Raw genomic sequence first — 21621 nt, forward strand, 5'->3', positions numbered from 1 at the left:
TGCCCTCTTCCTCGGTCGGCGTCCGAGTCACGAATGAGTCGGTATGCCTGCGGTCCTTGCCTTAAATGGCAAGGGAATAAACGATCTCGCTCGGTCTCGCAAATCCTCAGCCGGAATAGCTGCCCTCTTCCTCGGTCGGCGTCCGAGTCACGAATGAGTCGGTATGCCTGCGGTCCTTGCCTTAAATGGCAAGGGAATAAATGATCTTGCTCGATCTCGCAAATCCTCAGCCGGAATGGCTGCCCTCTTCCTCGGTCGGCGTCCGAGTCACGAATGCGTTGGTTTGCCTACGGTCCCTAAATGGCAGGGGAATAGAATATCTCGCCCGCCGGACTGGCTGTTGCTGCTGATCTTCACTGGTCGGCTTCCGAATTACGAATGAGCTGGTTTGTTTTGGTCCCTTCTTTTTATAGCCGATCATTGCAGGCTGCTGTTTGCTGATTGGTTCATGGGTGATATTTTTTTCAACCAATCAAAACAGGCTGCCGGCTGCTTCTCGCTGATTGGTTAATGGATGATATTTTTTCGACCAATAAAAACACAACACAAGAAATTGCATCAATGAAAGGATGTGATTTTTCTAATCATTAATTACAACGGATTAGCTTTTAATTTATTTATTCTTACAGTTTGTAATCGTATATTCTACAGTATGGATTGTGAGAAAAATCCAATTTCAATAGCGGTCATAATTCGATTTTCTACTGAATTTATAATATATAGCACAGACAAACAGACGTAACACTAGAGAAATTACCATCGACCATCACTTCAACGATCAATTTGAATTTGATTAATTGTGCGTTTCACAACTAGATGCGCTAGCGTCGTAATCCCTCGAGTTTGACATTTCACTCCAGTGCCTTCTGGTGACAATGTCTTACGAAACATTGTTTCGTGTAACATGCTCGCAAGATGGTGGTAGAGAAGTTAAGCTATGGATTTTTCAAAAAAATGTTCAAGCTGTTACGTCTGTTTGTCTGTGTATATAGAGTTACGCAAAGAGTGAAGCCAAATCTACCTATTGAACTGTCAAACCGTCTACCTATCGAGCAAAGTAAACAAATGATTGTTGGTAAGGCGGAAGTATTGTTATCGCCTGATGATTATTATGACGAATTAAAACTCACGAATTGAAATGTATTAGATTTGTTCTAGAAACAGCTTTAAAAAACTTCAATACACCCCCCAATAAAGTTTGAAACAAGAAACTCACGTGTTTGCACTCTGTAGGTGACTTTGGTTATCGAATTAAAAAGCTTTAAAAGTGATCACTCCCGTGAAGTCACTTGAAGGGTTGAACAAAAATGAAAGTTTTCAACATAATATCAAGAGCATCATTCAGAATAAGAGTAAGAAGATCCTCTTTGCGCAACTCTATATAATAGACTCTGATATTAGGTACTTTTCACTCAAATCGGGGGTTCAGTGTGGGAACCCAAAATTAAGTAATTTTTTCTTGAAATTAAGTGAAATTCACTTAATAGTAAGTAAAATATACTTAATTTTAAATAGAAATTAACCAAAAGTTAGGTAAATTTCACTCTTGAGATTGAACTTGAGATTACTCAACGTTGGGTTCCCACACTTTAATGCCCTTGTTGAGTGGTTTTGCTCTTCATTTTATGACAACAAGGGGAAGAGGGAGGGAGATGCAAGAGAAAAAAAAGTACCTAAAATTAGGTACTTTTTTCTAACCGTGTACAATATAGATTCCATAGACGAGCTGAGGCGAAGGCGAGTGTAGCCAAGCGAACTGTCAGTTGGTGTAGCAAAACGAACATGACGTCACAATTGCAATCAAAACAACGGAGCGTGTGACGTCCAGCCACCTGGCACGACGCCATGTTTCTGTAGCCAACATCTCAGTATAAAATTCATGATGGTATGTGTTTTGTTTACAAACATCACATTTGATTCTCATTAGGATACAGAACTGTCAGTGGGATACGGTCGCGCAATGTTGGCTGCAAAACAAACCTATTGTGTGGGATAGGGATGCCACCGGGCTGGTGACGTCAAAAACACACTTAATCGAAATGACTCAACCGTGTCTCCGCTCGTCTATGGAACCTATAGTGTCTATAATTTGCATTCCTTGTTGTCCGTCTGGGTTGACTTTTTGGCAGCGAAAAGATAAAAAGAGAAAGCACCCACAATGCCAGACTTTTCATTTCAGACTAGAGGCCTTGATAAGAGAAACGCGGATTGGTATGTGCCGCCAATCGAACCGTCAAAAAATAGCAGCCAATCCTCCGTAGTCAAATCTTTCCATTATCGTACTCTTAGTAACAAATGATTGTCGTAACCCCTTCTCATGGACTTGTTACGCTCCGGAAGTTCAAAATCTTCTGCCACAGAGAAACAGACGTCTCACTCAACTTATGTTCCATCGTACACCTTTTTAGCGGTTTATTTAACTTTTTGTAGGTGGTCAATCGGCCACCGATGGCGCTTTCATCGATTTTGCTTGTGTTTGACGTTTGCACACTACCGCCATCTGGTTGCCGCTTGGCCACTCACCGAGATTTTAGCATTGGGCGACAATGTTTTCGTGCCCATGATTTTGATTTGAATTTGTTCTAAGTGAGACGTCTGTTTCTCTGTGCTTCTGCTATTATGAACAATAATTTATTAAAATTATTATGGCCCTTTTTTAAACAAAAATTCAATTATTACCTTTGTTCATCTAAATTGACAGCATCGCTACAGGGACTTTCCGTTCCTCACAAGTAGCGATATACTAGGGGGCCGTACACTAATTACGTAAGCATTTTTTTTGGTTTTTTCAACCCCCACTCCCCCCCATGTAAGATTTTTCCCACACAATTTTTTTTTTATTTATATGGAGCGTAAGACAATAGCCGACCCCCCCTCCCCCCATAAGTGCTTACGTAATTAGTGTACGACCCCTAGTGACGTGCTCATGGGCGAACAGATGGTGATTCGGTTCACGACGCTGGTACCCAGTTCTAAAGCGACGACGAGTGCAGCTAGCGCCGTTCCTCTAGATGAGACAGACGGTCCGGTTTTCAATTCGACCACTACGGCAATGGTTACTCGGCTGCTCGCCCGTGTTCGTGGAACTTCTGCTTGCGCTTCGAAGTGAAGTGTTTGGGGTTTGTGGCTCTCAGTCCGTAGCACCCGGCGTGTCGTCCGACCTAAGAGCTTTCGCCCAATAGCGCTCTACACCAGTTGTTGCCCACTCTGAGCCCGCGGCGACGAGAGAGCAATCTGTGAGTGGTAAATAAAGCCCTATCGAGAAACGTTGATTAGATGTCGTTCCACAAACCATGTTGTGCAGCGCTTACCCTGTGGCGGTGCCTTCTCTCCGAAATGTACTCTCGTGGAGTGATGTTTTGGTTCTCGAGTTCTTTCCAAGGGCCCCATACGCCTGTCACTGGCGAACAAAGCTCGTGTACTCTGCATCTAAGCTTAGAGCCACTGTTAGGGCGTAATCGTTAATACAAACATTTTTATGTTCAGTTAGTTACTGCAAATAAATTCTTTTTCGAGTCTTTTTAATCAAGCAGGTATCTCAAGCATACCACATCGTTATATTGCTGCATGATTGAGTGTTTAATTTTGATAAAATATCGAAAACAAAAGTGTGCGTAAAAATTACCTCGCCATAACAAAAAGGTGGTAGAGAATTAACACTGTTGTTTACATTTTAGAACCAGCACATGTCGGGGTAGGGATTCACTGCTCCGCCTTCTCCCCCTGGTACTTTCGTTATCTGTCCGGACAAAGCGTTAGTGATTAATAACACATCGAAATTCCACTATTATCAACTTACTCTTGATCGTATAGATCAGAATCGAGTTGTGGTGTGCGGCTGGCTATGGTAGCTTTGTTTTGTTTTGTTTTATTTTGGACATTTTACACCCCTAAGGGAAGATCCATTAATTACGTAACGCAAAAATTGGTCATTTTTAACCCCCCTCCCCCCTATGTCACACTTTTTGTATGAAACATCTGAAAATTTTGTATGGATCGTCACACTTCGCTCAACCCCCCCTCCCCCCTCTAAGCGTTACGTAATTTGTGGACGCTCCCTAAGTGTATTCATGTCACGTAAAAATATTCCCTCCCACAATCGTACGACATTTCAAAACATTACAATTAAATTCATTTTTTCTTAGATCTAGTATTGTATATTTTCCATCCTGGGTCAGGAAAGCTTCCTTGGCGGAGTTCCTGCTTGTCTTCACAACTCTGATCTTCGTATGCTCTTTCACTATCTTGCTCAGAATTCGTTTCGTTCGTTCCAGTCGACAACCTTCTCTTAGTTGTTGCAGCTCCAGATTGAAGCTCGTTGTTATTTTAGTTTTCGCTATCACTGTCGTCGTTGTTTCGATCGTCTTCACTTGAATCAGCTCCTCCTGCTCCTTGTTATTTTATTCTGCTTGTCGCCTTTGTTCTGTGTATCAGCTCTCCGCTCTTCGTTCGGAATACCTTTGATTGACGTTGGTGCTGCGCTGATTACTTTCGGATTCGATTTTGCTATTTTATTTTCATTTCGAAGTGTAACGAATGTGGGCTCATTGTCGACTACAATATGGGACGGTATTTGCTTTTCCAGTCGCAGTCGTACCACTCTAACTCCGTTCGGAATTCCGGGGAAAAAGTTCTTCCACACCTCGTTGTGTATGGAAACTACTTTACCGTACTGCTCCATGTGTTGAGTGATGATATTGCTGGACATTCGAGGAGGTAAATCATGTAATCGCACGGTGGTAGTGGGGCCATCTACGTACACGGGGACATAGTAGTCCTCATCGAGATACACAAATGAGTGTCGAATATGATGTTGCTTCTGCAGCCGAAGTGCTACGCCTGCATCGTTTAGTTCGATTAGTGTTACCAGACGTACTCTTTTAAGAGTACATGTACTCTTTACGAGGCAGAAAAATTACGTACTCTTCTTTTTCAGAGAGAAAGGTTATATGTACTCTTTTTAAATATTATTAGTACCAATTTGATTTTCAAACTTAGGCTCTGTCTCATTTGGAGAATTAAACTGAAATTAAACATAAAAGTGACATTTCAATAATTATCAAATAACCCTGCTCGCAGAGCAAGATTACTTTTGACAGATATCGAATCATTTTGCATCGATGTCTTATTGGAATTGCTGGGTAGCACCAGCCATTCTTATGACTGGGTTATTTGCTAATTTTTGAACTGTCACTTTTAAGTTTAATTATCCAAATGAGACAGAGCCTTAATATTGCAAAGTGAATCCATTTTTTTGCACGAATAAAGTACGCTGAGATTGTGTATGTCACTATTTGAATTGAAAGAATTTATTATTTTCATAATATTTAATTTGTTTAACTGTTCCTGGCCACGCCGAAATTGAAGATAGATCGCCAGTTTTTTTTTCGTGAAATTTGGATATCAAAAATTTGGAAAACCAGCACGATCACATCAAATATGGCACAAACTACAATACCTAATTACAAATTCGAAGCTGGACCGAGAACATTGTCTAACTATGCATGGAAATTGAGAACATTATTTGAACGTTCGTGCACATAGGGAAGATCCATAAAGTACGTCACGCAAAAATCGGCGATTTTCAACCCCCCTCCCCCCTTCGTCACACTTTTTGTAATACACCTCTAAAATTTTTGTATGGATCGTCACGCTGCTCTGAACCCCCCCTCCCCCCTAGAGGCGTGACGTACTTTGTGGACGGCCCCATATCACAGACTGCGTTCATTCAAGTTTTTGAAACTATTCCTCAGACATCACACAGTTTCAAACACCATTTTTCCTCTGAAGAGTTGAGCTTTTCAATTTACCCAATAAATTAGAAAATATTAGATAGGTTCATGAGGCTTCATTCTATAAATTGTTCTTTTACTCCTTCACTGATATTTAGGAGAAATTTGTTTCAAATATTCTGTGATTATTATTCAACTTTTATTAGCAAAAATATGTTGAAAATAATTATTTTTGTTGAGTTCATACAAATTCAGCATCAGCGACACAATTTCATCTTACAAATATAAAAGAAATATACTCAAAGTCCGACCGTGACTCATATTTCGAGTATTGGCTTTTTAGGATCTGTCTCATTTGGAGAATTAAACTGAAATTAAACTTAAAAGTGACATTTCAATAATTATCAAATAACCCTGCTCGCAGAGCAAGATTACTTTGACAGATATCGAATCATTTTGCATCGATGTCTTATTGAATTGCTGGGTAGCACCAGCCATTCTTATGACTGGGTTATTTGCTAATTTTCGAACTGTCACTTTTAAGTTTAAGTATCTAAATGAGACAGAGCCTTAGCGTCCTACAATTCAAAATTCCATCGATTTTCCGTGGAAAGAACCACGCGAATAATGATGAAACGGTCATTTAAATCCAGTTGTTCGAAATAGTAGTCATGTTCGGGATATGAGTTAAAACGGTCCAATATCAAACTTGAATTGTAAATTTAAAAAAATCGTGGGTTGTACTCTTTTGTACTCTATTTTCACTTGTTGTAAATGTACTCTTTTTAGTCAAACAAAATCTGGTAACACTAAGTTCGATGAAAACGCTGTTTTTTAGATTGAGAAGTTGGATATTCTTCACATCCGCCATGTTAAGTTTGAGCTTCTTTTCCACAAATTCCTTCACCATGTCCAAACTGAGTCGCTTTGGTAATATACTGAAGTCCACAACAAGAGTGTTCCTCCTGTGCGACATTTTGTGTTGAATGCAAAATTGTTTTACAGCGATTTAATTAATTAGCAATAGAACTCTAGGAGCTGTCGGAGTAGACGTCTATCGCGCACGAGAAGAGGCTGTCGACTGGGCTATGGTAGCGAGTTTGGTTGTAGCGAGGCACTTTGTGCCGGTTTTTCACGTGATGCCTACAGTGCGGAATTTGGTCATCAATGAATTATTGGCAGTGGCTAATTTTCTACCCGCCGCTGCCACATCCAGGCGCTATAGTATATGCGTAAAATAGCCAGCATGAGTTACCCGCCAGAAATTTGTATGGCGAAAGACATCTAATGCGGGTTTTCTCAAAATTAGGAACTTTTCATGAAAAACTATTTGATACCGGTTATGTAGGAAGGTGTCCGCTACTACGCCTACCAAATATTTTTTCGATGAAGGTGCTTAATTTTGAGAAATTGAACCTTTAAGCTAGAACAAATTTTATTGAAAATCCTGTGTAAACTTTTGAATTGATATACGTTGGCCCACTACTGCCATCTACTCAACTGATTGCGGCAGTACATACGGACGCAGCTGATTAACAACCGTCGAACGCAGCCAATGGATTTGACAGCCGCATTCGGGCTGCGTTTTCAATAACTATGATCCTTGCGCCATCTCCAATCGATTGCTAAACTCGGTCACAATTTAAAATACATTTGAATTAACGGTTGCCGATGTTTACACACGTTTCGGATGCCAGCCTCAATATCTGTTATCTGTGACCATACTGATTTCAGAAAGTTAACCCATAGTGTGCCGCTGTAAGCACGCTCAAAGCAGGCGATTCATTAGGAACATTGGTGCATGGATGGTTACTTACGATCTACGGAGGCAATGAGGCGAATATCTGTCAATCGCCACTAGGCCACACTTAATTCTTTGAGGTTATGATTCCTTGTCCCGTGTTGCAGCGATGCACTTTGCAGAATTAAAGCTGTTCTGCTGCTAAAACCAAATTATCCGGGTGTCACGATGGCCGAGTCTGCCCTTGTCGTGTTTCGCAAATTTAGCTGCGCACTTCACACTGTTGCCCGGGAAAATGTGCAAATTTCCAAAACTGCACGGATAGCGCAAGTGCTTCTGGTTGCGAAAGTGGCACTTTTCTGACAGTCTTTCCTAACCGGATGTTTGTTCACGTTGCTGCTCAGCACGTCACTGATATGATCGCAAAGATATTTTGCGTTTACAGTTTAGGGGTGTTTATGTTTTTCATATCGATATTTTGATTTACTCATTTTCTATTTACAAACTGTTCTCACCGATCCATTATTTTGCAACTGTAACACAACCCTACCGATCGCGATAAATAGTGATTCACGAAAAATTCATCAAAACTACACTTCCTCAAGAAGTGTGTTGGAGACTGAACTGATCACGATGGTTACATGACGAAGGACCAAAGTGCGAGAACCTACCGTTCTCCAGAAATAGAGCTCAAAACATCAACTAAGCAAACATAATGCAGCACCCGCTGTGCTCAAAAGATGTGATCAGAATGCCAACGTTACTTGGCCAGAATGTCTCCAACTCTGTTCTTGTCTGTTCTTAAACCGTCACCCACTACAGTGAACATTCAAAGGATCTTTGACAGATTTATTATTGAAACCTGCAAGAACTAACAAATAACGAATAACAGTAAATTGGCTCATATTAATAACCCAACAAACAACGACAAGCTACAAATAAGCATCTAAGTTGAATTATTGTTTATTTGTAATCTTCATAGCTGAATAAAATGGATGCTAAATAATTCGCTAGACAGATTTCATCTCAACATTTGATCCAACTGATATTCGACTTGCTCTATTTATTTGTTTACCACATTTATTTGAGGTCGAACTAACGTTTTAGTTTTATCACATTTCAGCACATTGGGGAAGTTTATCAATGTGCTGAACTAATGATTTTCAAAATTCTCTGTTCGACTATGATGTAATTCTCTGAAAGGGTGGTCGAATTGAGTTTGAATAGTAGATTAATAAGCAAGCATTAGACATCCTTCTTAACCGTTGCCCTTCTTAACCATTGGATTTCATCTTTACCGGATCTGTGCACAGTGGAAGAAAACATTATAATAGTTTATGCTTTTCCCGTTTGAAAGAAAATCGCGATGGCTTGAATTGATGATATTTGGATAGGAAAATAATAATTCATTTTCAAGACATTGTTGGATTAATTGTCAAGACCACTCAGGCTTTTTACATTCGTGGGGCAATACGTGATACATAATTAATTCCTGATCTAGGTATAAAGCTGATGGAAATTATAACGAACAAAATTGCTGGAGCAATGAAGAAAATTCATGCAGTTGTTGAAAAGTTGTGCGGAAATGAACACAATTAAAAATCTACCATATTGCATGTCTGTTACAGATTTCCTGTGTACTAGTTGTTTTTCTATATGTAAATAAATGTCGATATGTGTAGTTACTTTCTCGCTGCATGTGTGGTATGGATGGCACAATCATATCGCAACCGGTTATTCAGAAATTCCGAGCAAGGTCGAACATAAAATCTTTAAATTTTCATAAGCCCCATCATTGGAGACAATTTTTTTTTTATCGTTTTGACATTATTTTCTTATATTTTTTCCCAGTGTTGAATGGTTATTACTGGCTGAACAATGGTTGAAATAAAAATCTTGTACAGTTATTATCAAACTGTAGTTTGACAAATTGCCTTGTTGATTAAGAGTCCAATTATGATTCATATTCAGCCATACGATTATTTATGTTTTGCATTGAGTAAGCCATAACTTACAAATCAAGGATGGCGCGGATGGCAACGTTACCGGCGGATGATCAAATGTCATCAGTTCGAGACCCGATTAAGGAAAATTTTAAAATGATTATATGAAAATAGCAATTGCAATACGTTAAATGGAGATCTTGATGATGTTACTCTCAATGCGTTATTATTTTCGAATAATTTACATGTAGCTGAATTAAGACTAAGTAAAATGCTTATTAAAGGTTTTACGAATCAGGTAATAAAGTTGTTTTTCAAAACGAGATGTTATAGCTGTATAACTTCTCCAAAATTGTGTGAACAATGCCTGAACAGAAGTTGCGATAAGAAATAGTACAGACATAATTCAACACAGTGCTGAACTGAATCATCACACTGATGTTAGTTAAACTAGTGAATGTTTGTTGGGAATGTCCGCATCCGAGTAGTGGAATTGGCACGCAAAAAACTCTCAACTGACCGCGGCCAGCTGGGAGGTGGTCGTTTGTGGAAGAGATACGGATGGATTTAATCATGCCACTCACCACGAGCCCTACAAGGGTTTTACCGCGCCCTTGGGTCGCGTTGCTTAGGATCCGAAGATCAGAAAGTTTCCACGGGAGGCCCCTACGACCTAGAAGACTTTAATCGATTTGCTAGTACTCAGCTAGTCTTCTCATCATTCAACTTCCGTCTGCGACTGGCGAGGTTTCGGTTCTAGTTGTAGGGCCTGAAGCCAAGTCCGCGTTGCGTATTTTGTTGCTTGCGCTCTATAGTTGGCAAATGTGTATTGTTGCGTACATAGCTGGGAAATATTCTTGCTAATCGGCTTTGAGATCTTTGACGTGGTACCTTCCTTGCTTCCGTGTCACTACATCCTCTAGTGAGTACATGTTGTGGTCTAGCACTTCCTTTATAATCGCCGCAATGAATTTCGGGTTAAGTTTCTGATTTATGCCGTCCACCTTTAACGAAAGACTGAAGTTTCTTCGCCAAATCACATCGCCGCTTGTGAAGGACACTGTTCTCGTTCTCATGTTGTAGCGTTGCTTGCTCCTCTCATGACTGGTTTTCAAGCGTTGCGCAACAAATGCATGTATGCGTTTCAGAGTTGATAGACGAACTTCTTGAGCTATTTTGGGAACGTGATGAGAGATTAACTTCTGTTGTTTGTACAGATCTGTGTAAAGAATCAAGTCCCGCCCAAAGTTCGCAAAGTGCCGACTAACTCCTGTTGATTCTGTTAGCAGACAGCGCTGATAGAATTGAATCCGAAAGGATTTCCTTCTCCGCAGCCTAGCCAAGCACAACAGATCAAGTGGACTTGTCAACCCGCAATCTGAAAAAGAAGGATTTGTCATCGGCCCCACAATGGTATTACCATGTGGGCATATCAAAAATGAAATCGCAACACTAGAACAAATTCAATTAGAATCGACCTTTATTCAATGTGTTTGTTTCTTATTGAAGTTACAAATAATGTTTCTAATGGTCCCTAGCTCTATCTGCAGCGTGGAGCTCTAGCGATTGTTAACCGTTTATTTATTATGTTCATGTTCAGGATCGGTTACACTTGTTCACTCTATACACGTTAAATTCGCGTTAATCATTCATCATACATAATGTATCTAATGGAATGATTTTAATTTATATTCCAACACTTTCCCTCCATTAATCATTCCCAATGCATCTATTAAGTTATTAAATCTCGCTTTTGATAATGGTTTTGTAAAAACGTCTGCCAATGAATCGACTGCTTTGAGCGTGCTTACAGCGGCACACTAGGAGTTAACTTTCTGAAATCAGTATGGCGAAAGGCATCTAAGGTTCGATTTCTCAAAATTAAGCACTTTAATGGAAAAAATATTTGGTAGGCGTAGTAGAGGACACCATCCCTCATAACCGGTACCAAATAGTTTTTCATGAAAAGTTCCTAATTTTGAGAAAACCAGCGTTAGATGTCTTTCGCCGTACAAATTTCTGGCGGTTAACTCTTGCTGGCTATTTTGTGCATATACTATAGCGCCTGGATGTGGCTGCGGCGAGTAGAAAAGCAGCCACTGCCAATAATTCATTGATCGTCACTCGGAGTGTACATCAATATCATGATCTTCTCTTTAATTAATCATTCCCAATGCATCTATTAGGTTATTAAATCTCGCTTTTGATAATGGTTTTGTAAAAACGTCTGCCAATTGACCTTCACTCGGAATGTACTTCAATATCATGATCTTCTTTTTAATTAATCCCCTCACATATATATATATTTCACATTGATATGTTTTGTCCGTTAATGTTCTCTTGCTTCCTCTGCGATACGAATACAAGGTATACTGTCTTCGTACATTGTGAATGGGACTAAATTGATCCCGATCTCACGTAGTAGACTTGACATCCACACACCTTCTTTCGCAGCATGACACAAGGCGACCAGCTCAGATTCGGTTGATGACAGACTAACCATTTGCTGTCGTTTACTTCCCCACACTGATGATAATCCGCACATATTTATCGGCGAAAATCCATAAATTTTTATTTTAAGATTTATATGTGCGCACATAACTATCCACTATCCCTGGACGCACTTAAAACTAATTAGTGTAATATATATCATCAGCAGCTGCACATACTTTTCATTAGCGAAGCACGATTTTTATTAGCCAAACAAATGGATCACAAGTGTGATGTTAGCTGATCACAATCTATTAGTGTACACATATGTATTACGTGCAGATTATTCTGAGTGCAGGATACCGTATTCCCATATACGGTGTAGACGTGCCCCGAATTCGACTTGCGTTCCTTTATGTCGTTGGCAAAATCGGCATCAGCGAAGCCTCGAAGGGGTATCAGGAATCAGGTATCAGAACGTCGGCTCCAGGGGCGCGTTCACCTCAATTTGGGAGATTTGTGCCATCGCCTTCACAGCCTTTTTCATCACACACCTGACGGAAAAGGAAGTGAACAAAAAGGAAAGGAATGTGGATGGGAGAACAAAGGGAATGTTTGGAAAAGGGCCCTTGAAGAGGGCATAGAACGCATAAGCTTCCCTAATAAAAAAAATCCAAAAAATTACAATAGAAATTATTGTAACATTACGCTGAAACTAATAGTAATTACGGTAAACTCTATTGTGGCACACAATAGAATAACATTGAAGAATATTGTTTTCCACCATAACGGCTATTGTAAATGGCAGTTTTACAATAGAAAATAGGGGTTGTTATGTATCTTTACAATAAAAAAAAAAATTTCTTCAACAAATTTTTGCCATTACAATTGAATTTATTGTGATTCTATTGCCAACTTTTAACTGGCAATTGAGTCCATTGTACGTCTATTGGAACAACAATATGGCACTTTAATTGGTATGATATAAAAACAATAGAATTTAATGTTCATAAATAAAATGTATTGTGATTTTATGATATTTTATTGCAACTCTATTGTATTTTTTATCCGGGTTATAGCTCCTTACCACAACGGGTTATGAACAACAAAATACTCTGAAGGTTCAGGTTTCTGAAGTCAATTTCACTAAGTTTGGAAGCGCAATGAATTATTGGCAGTGGCTGATTTTCTACCCGCCGCTTCCACATCCAGGCGCTATCGTATATGCGCAAATAGCCAGTATAAGTAAACCGCCAGAAATTTGTATGGCGAAAGACATCTAACGCGGGTTTTCTCAAAATTAGGAACTTTTCATGAAAAACTATTTGGTACCGGTTATAAAGGATGGAGTTCGCTACTACGCATTCCAAATATTTTTTCGATTAGGGTGCTTAATTTTGAGAAATCGAACCTTAGATGCCTTTCGCCATACTGATTTCAGAAAGTTAACTCCTAGTGTGCCGCTGTAAGCACGCTCAAAGCAGGCGATTCATTGTGCATAGACTGGGTAGTTACATATTAGATGATAAGAAGTTCCATAATCGGATTCACAACTATCACAAACAGATGATTTAACGCGTTGAATATTTGCCATGTGATAGTTCAGTCGGCAGTGACCTGTCAAGGCCTTGGCTAAGACACTGCAATTCTATTTAGACAGATTAGCTAAATAGCTTGCTACTACCGGAGATGGCTCCCGGATGTACATTTTGTTTGATGACATGAATCCAGACTACTCCAATGCCATATGTGCTGAGGGACAGCCCAAGAGTTGATCAAAAGCTTCACCCAACACTTGGATATTGGAATAGCTGGCTCAGGACCAATAAAGTCATGCGATGCTCCATTACGAGCTAACTCATCAGCCAATTCGTTTCCAGCTACTATTAACTGAATTCAGTATAGTATAGTATTAACTGAATTCAGTTCCTCAATTTGAGTTCGACATGCGATTACTAACTTCGACCTTGAGTTGGCCGAGGCGAGAGCTTTAATAGCTGCTTGGCTATCTGAACAGAAGTATATTACTTTGCCCATAATGCGTTGCTGCAGTGCAGATTGCACTCCACACATGATGGCAAATATTTCCGCTTGAAAGACAGTGCAGTGTGTACCCAGTGAGTGTGACTGTTCCAATCTCAGCTCACGCGAATAGACGCCTGCACCTGCTCTACCTTCGAGGAGGGAGCCGTCAGTGTAACAAACAATGCTGTCCGACATACTTCTCTCCAAATAGCCAGATGTCCACTCATCCCGCGAGGGGAATTGTGTTGAAAATGTCTTATAAGAAAACTATTAACGTGTGTGAGATCACTTGGAGCAAGAAAAATGTTGTCCCAATTAACCATAAGCGGTAACAACGAAGTGTGTAGAACTGCGGTTTACAGGATTCTCTTCCATAAAACCGAGTACCGATAGTCGGTAAGTACAAGAAAATGCTTCTTGTTTTAGATGTATATGTAATGGGGCCACGTCGATAAAAATTTCGTGAGCAGCCGTGGGAGTTGAAGAGAACGCACCAGTCATTGCCATTAGGCACATCCTTTGAAGATGGCCTAATTTAGACTGAATTGTCCTCACTTCCCCCTTTTGCCACCACACAAGACATCCATAAGCCAAAATTGGTCGTACAACTGTTATGTAAATCCATTTGATATATTTGGGTTTAAGACCCCAAGTTTTACCAAAGGTTCGTCGGCATTGGCCAAAAACCATACACGCCATTTTGATTCTGAACTCAATGTTAGGAGTCCAGGAAAGCTTTGAATCCAAAATTAGACACACATACTTTACATGATCAGTTATATTGATTTCAGAACCAAAAAGATGTAATGGACGAATACCATTACGATTACGTTTTTTCCGTGAAAAGAACAATAGATGTTTTATTCGGATTGACCGAAAGGCCATATTGGCGACACCAACTTTCAACTACCTGAAGAGCATTTTGCATCAGGTCGAATAAGGTAGTAATGCACAAACCCACTATCAATGTTAGATAGTCGTCGGCAAATCCATAGGTAGGAAAACCGCCATTATTGAGTAACCTCAATAACGTATCTGCAACGAGATTCCACAAAAGTGGAGATAATACTCCCCCTTGAGGGCATCCGCAGACACTTAATTTCCTAATCGCTGCTTGACGTAATGCCGAGTAGAGATGTCGGTTTTTAAGCATCTGGTGAATCCATTTGATAATAATATTAGGTAGCCCATGACAACGTGCGGCTTCCAATATTGCATCGAAAGACACGTTGTCGAACGCACCTTCAATATGTAAGAAAGCACCCAAGCACGATTACTTTTAAGCGAATGCTTTCTCGATATCGTACACAACCTTGTGTAGAAGAGTCACGGTAGATTTTCTAGATTGGTAAACATGTTGATTAATATGAAGAGGTTTAGACTGTGAATGTTTGCCAAACAGTCATCACGAATGTGATGATCGATAATACGTTCTAAGCATTTCAGAAGAAATGAGGTCAGACTGATGGGTCTAAAACTCTTCATACGAAGCACGTCCTCCTTTTGGGATAAACTTTACAGTGATATCCCGCTAGGATATGGGAATATACCCAGTAGCAAAACTGCATACTAAAAGCTTTTTCAAAACATGTTTGATATGCTCAAAACCTCTCTGAAGTAGAACGGGAGAAATCCCATCCTCCCCTGAAGATTTGTAGGGAGCAAAACTTTTAAGTGCCCAATGCCCATTGAATTCAGTAGTTATGATTCTACGTGCTTGAGCCCAAGGCCCATAGCTACATGAAAAGACATCAGGAACATCCGAAGATGTTATATCGACACAGTGCGTATCAAATAAGTGCTCTAAAGATTCTTCATCAGAAGAAGTGTAGTCGCCATTTGGCTTGCAAATTTCGCCAACTTGGAAATCCTTGGATCTCGCAAGAATTTTATTCAATCGACTGGCTTCACTCAAATTGGAAACATTTGCACAAAGGTTTTGAAACTAACTCGGTCTCACTGCAAGGTGGATTATTCAGGGTCGGATGAATTGGCACACTCCTTTCACGTCCATTCTCTCTCTAAATGAAACGTTCATTCATGCCGGGAACAGTGGAAAACGAAATGTCTGCCCAGCGAGGTGACGTTATCTTGAATGAACATAAATTTAAAGTTTAACACTCAGAAACTTCTCAAAAGCCTGAAGGAAAATTAACTTTAATTCAACACACTAAGGACGAGGCTTGTACAAAGTACAAAGCTTTAAAAACCACCTAATTTTGGGATAACTTAAACAATTAATTACACGACGCGCACTACGACTTCCTCGGAGGTTACAACAGAAAAGAGAGTTTTCGTTTCATTGGGCTGAGGTATTTATCTTAAACTTTGGTGTTAAGATGGAGCGCAAACATCGTCCAAGATACGAAGTTTGACATTTCATGTTTCTCCGGACTTTGCATGTATGTTCACATCCAAACTAGTGGTGACCTCTGTTTGTCAAATCTTTTTGGACCTTTTCATTTGTTTCGCTATTTGTGTCACCGTTTGCATGAACGTGCATTGATGTGGAACGGATGGAAATGGTGGATGAATTATCTACTTGTCAAAACAAGTGAGCTATTGCACTCTCATTGAATGCTGTCGGTTTGGATGGATAGGGTGGGGCAAGGAAGGAAATCTTGCGGTGGAGCCGCAAGTCAATCACATGAAACCGAAGTAGTAGTAGAGCCTTCTTGTAAGCTTTGCGAGCCAACTTGAAAGAATCCGTCCCTGCTGAATGGCGTCTGTTCCAACTCCTTCTGCACTGCTTCCTTAGCTTAGCCAAATCGGAATTCCACCAAGGGGTTCCTCTTGAGGTTTTTACAGAACGTAAAGGGCAAGCTTCTTCGAAAGCTTCCACGATGTGCAACGTTGTAGTATCAACTGCATGATCCAAGTCAGTAGGAGTTTCTATAAAAGGTAGATATCCATGCAATTTGGTAGAGAGCACTCTGTGTAAAGATCCCAGTTTATTGAACGAGGATTTCTAAAACGCAAGGTCTGCGAAGTAACATTCAAATGATCAAAGTAGATGTAGCGATGGTCTGATATCGATTCCTCATCTGACACGTGCCAATTCGTCAACTCGTGACTGATTCTATTGGAGCAAAGGGTTACTAAGTTCTAAACTAAGTTCGGTACTACTTAAGTATTCCATCAAGCTGGAGCCTCTCAGATTGATATCCTTCTTCTTCTTCTTCTCTACATTCCAACTGGAACTTGGCCTACACACTTAAAATTTTAAGTTTACCGAATGCCGAGAATCCAACAGCCGAGATATTGGTAATAGTTTCGACGAATTTCGGTAAACTTTACCGAGTGATCGGTAATCGTTGCCGAGATCTCGGCAAAAAATCAACTTTGCCGAATTTCGGCAAAATATTGACGGAATTTCGGTAAGGAAATTACCGAATTTCAGTAGAAGATGTTACCGAAGTCTCGGCTGTTGGAATCTCGGCAAAAATTTTGCCGAGGTCTACAAAATAATTTAAGTGTGTAGCTTTTCAACTTTCTATTAGCATTTTCTCAGTTATTAATTGACAGCTTTTCTATGTCCGCCATTGCATGAGTATGTATCTTGTGTGACAAGTACAATGGATACACTATGACCAGGGTGTCGAGAATGTTTCCAACCCGAAAACATCCTAGACCGGGACCGAGAATCGAACTCGCCATCTCCGGATTGGCAATCCTACGCTTTTTCTCGCAAGGCTACTGGAGACCCAGATTGATATCCTAGCTACCCCAGATGATGTGATGAGCATTAGCATCACTGCCGATAATTAGCGGGCGGCCTTTTGAAGTGCAATATATGACAACTCGTTTGAAAGCAACCGTAGGGGATGGTTTATCATGTGGTAAATAAACCGAACAATAGACGTATTTCCTGACGGGGGTTCCGCCAGTTGCATCAATTGTGACAGCACATACATCTCTGGTTGTTAGTTCAGAGATAAGTGTAGCAACAATAGCATTGTTAACAAACACACATGCACGCGGCATTGATCGAGAGTTTGCTATTTCTTTACTAAAAGCAGCAAAAACCGGGTTCACTAGGTTACCAAGGTAGAAGCTACCTTTGAGAAAATAGGGTTCCTGCACCAAAGCCACTTGGGATTTGCCATTTTGCATAAGTCTACAAAGATTAATCGTTGCTGTTCTTTTATGCTGAAGATTGATTTGAGCTATCTTAACTGAAGCTGTTGGCCTACCCCATTAGGCCAGCGCGCGCATCTATCGCCGTAGATCAACATTGCTCGCAACCCTGCGAGAAAATTGCTATGACATATTGAAGTGACAGTGACAGGTATTCCACCTGTCACCGGGTGACTGGTCAAACGTGGATTAATAGAAAACGTACCTAGTTATGCATATGTCTGCGAATCTTAAATTGAATAATCATATAATCATATGGGGCCCTCCTTAGCCGTGCGGTAAGACGCGCGGCTACAAAGCAAGACCATGCTGAGGGTGGCTGGGTTCGAATCCCGGTGCCGGTCTAGGCAATTTTCGGATTGGAAATGGTCTCGACTTCCCTGAGTATAAAAGTATCATCGTGCTAGCCTCATGATATACGAATGCAAAAATGGTAACCTGGCTTAGAAACCTCGCAGTTAATAACTGTGGAAGTGCTTAATGAACACTAAGCTGCGAGGCGGCTCTGTCCCAGTGTGGGGATGTAATGCCAATAATAAGATAATAAGAATCATATACTAAATGCTCTACTATCAATATTGGTGAATATTCTGTGCAAACCAGTAATTTTATATTGAATTCCTACCGGTAAGACTAATAACATGCAAATAATTAAAATAGATCCTAAAACATGCGTGTTTATATGAACTGTACCGCGACTCCTTTATTTCAAGCTTTTCAAAGAACCTATTGTTCATCAAAACCAGTAAGGAATAAGCTTTGCGAATATCTTCGAATGGCATAATTATTTCTACAGGACTATCCCTAGAATTGCTATAGCTCACCACGAAATTATTATCCACTTTCTGTCTCTCCCGCAATAGAATAACGCAATATGAACTCCTCCAAGAAATTATGACGTTTGAGCGGGTCGCATAATGAACGCAAAATGAACTTTTGTTCGAGAAGACGACCCGCTCAAATGTCAAAATCCATCGGGTGAGTGAATTTCATGAACTCCTGCACAGGTCTTTCCGTAAAAACCCAAGCTCTGTTGGTTTGTTTGCGCAGCTAGGAATTTCCCTAAGTATTATAGATCCAGATACATGTATGTATATAACAGCAAACATCCAAGCGCGGGTAGAAAAAATGTATAAGCGAATAGCGCAACAGAGTAAAGCCGAAATTGGCACCGCCTTCTAGAGAGTAAGTTGTAACCGTTCGCAAATCGTCTGAGGGAATTATTTAAACTTTGGTGGCTTTAGCGCCACTCTCGCGTACGAGAGACCACCAGTCTGTTGACTTGCCCGACTATTTTTGAGACAATTCCTCAGGGGAAATCCTCGAACGGTTCCTCGAACGGTCAAAATCACCCGCTATTACCTGGAAAACCACCCTAAAATCCCTTGCCCTGATTACCCTTGTAATCACTTAAGCTCGCTCAACAATAAACGCAAAATCAAAAGAGGAATCGAAGTCTGAGATGCAATCTACCAACGAAATAACGGAAACGTAAAAGAGAACAGCAGGTTCTCACGGAACTGCCGAAACAAAATCAATTGACTCTCAGAGCTTCAAATTCAACAAATTTATTCATACGACTTCATTCGGGTTGGACGGGGTTTTGTACTAGCTAGGGGGTAACTAATTCATGGCCATGATTATTCAAGTTTCCACGTACCTGCGCAGGATTTTTAGTAGCGATGACGGGTTCCGGCGGGTGCCGAAGACGGAGGGCTTTCCGGCAGCGTGCCGAAGACGATGTTTTCCGGCGGGACGCCGAAGACGAAGGTTTTCCGGCGGTGTGCCCAAGACGGAGGTTCTTCCGGCGGTGTGCCGAAGACGAAGGTTCTTCCGGCGGTGTGCCGAAGACGAAGGTTCTTCCGGCGGTGTGCCGAAGACGAAGGTTCTTCCGGCGGTGTGCCGAAGACGACGGTTCTTCCGGCGTTGCTGGTGACGCAGTTGTCGCGATGGCGTCGTGGTACCAGCGGCTTGCCAGTGGGCGTTCGAAGCTCCACACGATGGCGGCGTGAGCTTGTGTCAAAATGGCCGAACTAAAGGTGCGGAGGGAGTGGCGGCTGGACGGAAGGCTTCCGCTTTGAAACCGTCGAGAGCGTCCGGGATGACCGTTCCTCAAACTAGTAGCCCGCTTTCCCTTACGACCCGGCTTCACGTACCTTTCCGATTCACCGGGCGAGGACTAAAAGAAAGCTACTAATTCTCGGTTCGGGTTCGGTTCAGCGTACGATAATTGGTGACGTACGGGAACCGCGCTCTCGACACCTGACCACCAGGGGGGTTGTAGCGAAATGGTGGTCTTATCGACAGTTTTTGGCGACTGTCGGGTGAGTTTCGCTCGACTAACTAAACGAACTTCACTCCCCTCCGTTTGACTACCTCGTAAGGCGGGCCTTAGCGGACACACAAGCTCAATTTGGTCGCACTGCGACCCACAGCAAAAAAGGACGGAACCCCAATTCGACTCCGCTGGTCGTCACAAAATTCCAGCCCGTACAAAAAAAGCGCCTACGCGCTGGAAGTCCAACGCGAATGACAAACGTTAGTCGTGTGCAAAATTAAAGTCATAAATTAAAATTACCTTTCTTTGTCTCTATATCTGCTCCGGCAAATGGAGAGAATCGCAAAATTGTCAGACGCACTGACCGAAATAAGCAGGTATCTGGAAGACACCAAAAGATTTTGCTTCAAGCACTTCACTTTACACCACTGTTCTCAATTATTACCTTCTGCAAATTTTGAAGGAACACGTTTCACTTTTGTAGAAATACTTTAAATTCTTCGGAACTTGGAAACCGCGATACTTCTCTTCCTCTAGTGCGAGCGAAAATGAACGAGCTTAAGGATTTCTACCTTCAAGAAACCTTGAAGGACAATTGCTGGTTATGTATAAAGATTCAAATGGCGATATCAATTTGGCGCCTTCCCAGGATCGAGCAAATGGTTGAAAAAGAGCTATCTAGTTTCAGGAGCCATTACTGCACTCACTGAAACAGTATACCACTTGGCTTAGCCGAGACGCAAACCGCTCGAAATATTTCCTCACCCGAGACAGTCAAATAGTCGGGCAAATACTGATAATATTATGGTCTCGCTTTGGACTGTGAATCGTCAAGCCGACTTGACGAATTCAAGCATTATTTTGCTTAAAAAGAGAAAAACGTCCAAAGCTAATTAAATTCAAATAATCTAATAATTAAATAGAGGTAATAAACTATAGAGGACGCTTGTCGCTGTCGTCACTGGCGAAACATCTTTTGCTGGCGAGGATAGGGCACTAAATGTCAACAAAGGAAAAATCAGAACGTTTTGACAGATAGATACCCAACATGTTTGGGGACGATAACAAAGGGAACCGCAGCGACAATCATCCTCTATAGTTTATTACCTCTATTAATAATTACAACAACAAAAAATAAAGCAAAAAATAATTTATTACTAAAAATTAAACTTCAACTCATTTCAATGATATTTTACTTAAAAGGATAAAAACGTCAAAGCTATTTAATAATTAAAAATAATAATTTAATTTTATAATATATTTACAAATGATTTTGCTTAAAAAGATAAAAACGTCTGAAGCTTTAAGCAAATCCAATAAAATTATTCCAAAAAA

General features: G+C 40.7%; 1 long non-coding RNA gene across 2 annotated transcripts; it reads right to left on the reverse strand.

The window, feature by feature from the left end:
- Positions 1-2918: 2918 nt before the first annotated feature.
- Positions 2919-3891, reverse strand: LOC134215954 (uncharacterized). 2 transcript variants are annotated; one of them, XR_009980389.1, is made up of 4 exons: positions 3800-3891; positions 3626-3739; positions 3312-3444; positions 2919-3255 (listed from the first exon to the last, which is right to left on the reverse strand). It is a non-coding gene; the product is annotated as an uncharacterized LOC134215954 (long non-coding RNA). The 2 variants fall into 2 exon arrangements; XR_009980388.1 differs by having other exon boundaries at positions 3312-3739.
- Positions 3892-21621: the final 17730 nt, after the last annotated feature.

Source organism: Armigeres subalbatus, chromosome 2 (assembly GCF_024139115.2).
Source record: "Armigeres subalbatus isolate Guangzhou_Male chromosome 2, GZ_Asu_2, whole genome shotgun sequence".
Lineage (NCBI taxonomy): Eukaryota > Metazoa > Arthropoda > Insecta > Diptera > Culicidae > Armigeres > Armigeres subalbatus.